Source organism: Fukomys damarensis, unplaced genomic scaffold (genome assembly GCF_012274545.1).
Source record: "Fukomys damarensis isolate Sample0158 unplaced genomic scaffold, DMR_v1.0_HiC HiC_scaffold_1, whole genome shotgun sequence".
Taxonomy (NCBI): Eukaryota; Metazoa; Chordata; class Mammalia; order Rodentia; family Bathyergidae; genus Fukomys; species Fukomys damarensis.
In genome coordinates this window covers 30,492,019-30,493,373 of record NW_022900913.1, presented here as the reverse complement: position 1 = coordinate 30,493,373, position 1,355 = coordinate 30,492,019, and positions in this window count along the sequence as shown.

Genomic DNA, 1,355 nt, shown 5'->3' with positions numbered 1-1,355 from the left:
AAAACCACTACTAGTGTCAGGAGACATTTCTTTTAATGAAATGTGATTATATTATACTCTTACATCTATGTGCAGTAGTAGCAGCAGATAACTGAAAGCAGATCTGTCAAAAAAAGTACCTGGAATATATAGACAGCGGGTAGAACTTTAAAGAAACAGGATTTCTCTTTTATTTTCCTGATTATGCTGTTTCTTTTTAAAACCTGTACTTATTTTACAAAGGACACATATTAACTACAGGATATTTAAAAGGTAGAGACAAGAACAAATCCGTGCATGTGCACCTCATACTGAGGGGAGAAAATCCGCTAACATTTTGAACTATATCTTCTGTGACTTTTTTTCTACTTCCTATGTCCATATAACATATTGTATAGTGCAATTTTAAGTTTTGTACTTCAATTACAAAGGTAATTTGTTTTAGTATCATGAACTATATTGATAAAACCAGGTTTACATGGTCATTTTAAATGGCTGCCATAACATGCATAATCATTACTTTTGGTTATTTAAGTATTTCCGATTGTTCACCATTAATAACTTCAGTAAGTATCCATAATATTTTATTTTTTTTCCTCAAGCACATTAATAAGACTATTAGAACAGAGAAGATACAGGACTTTTTACACAACCAACAGATATTTATTGAACATTTACTTGAGCTGGACGCTGCATTAACTGGGAAAAAGAGAAGTGGTTAAAGGCAAAATCTCCACTTTCGATTAACTTTCAGTCTCCTGGAATAGCAGCTGAGACACCGGAGACGATAAAATGCTCACCCTTTCAAAGTAAATCTAAGCTGCTGGGTTAGCAGCCAGAGATATTAAATATATATGACAGGTTCTAGAATTAAAATCAATAAACATTGTTACGTTTGTATTTTTCAAAATATCCATATACAAGTACTTCAGCCACCGTTGTGAGAGCCAGAGAGAGAAAACAGGACCCAGCCCCAGGAAGCCTCTGGGCCTCCAGAGCCGGGGCGCCCGCCCGGTGCCCTCGGCGTCGCCCGCTTGGCAGTCAGAAGCAAACCTCCACCCAGCCACTTCCATTCTGCGCGAGCCTCCCGGCTGCGAGCTGCTCTGGAGATCAAGTGCAAGACTGCTTAGCGCAGTGGTCAGAGCGTGGGCGGAAAACAAAGTTTGTTACGCGTCAACTTGGTCGGCGCAGAGCGGTTCTGGGAAGGGAGTTTAGGGAGACTTAAAACTGTGCGCACGGTTTTTTAAAAAATAAAAAGTCGTTTTAAACAAGGAGGGAAGAAGCTGGGCCGCCTCTCCCGGGCGTGAGCGCAGCCCCAGAGAACGGCAGGACGGTGTCAGCAGGTGTCCGGCCCGCGCTCTCGGCCTCCGCCGGGC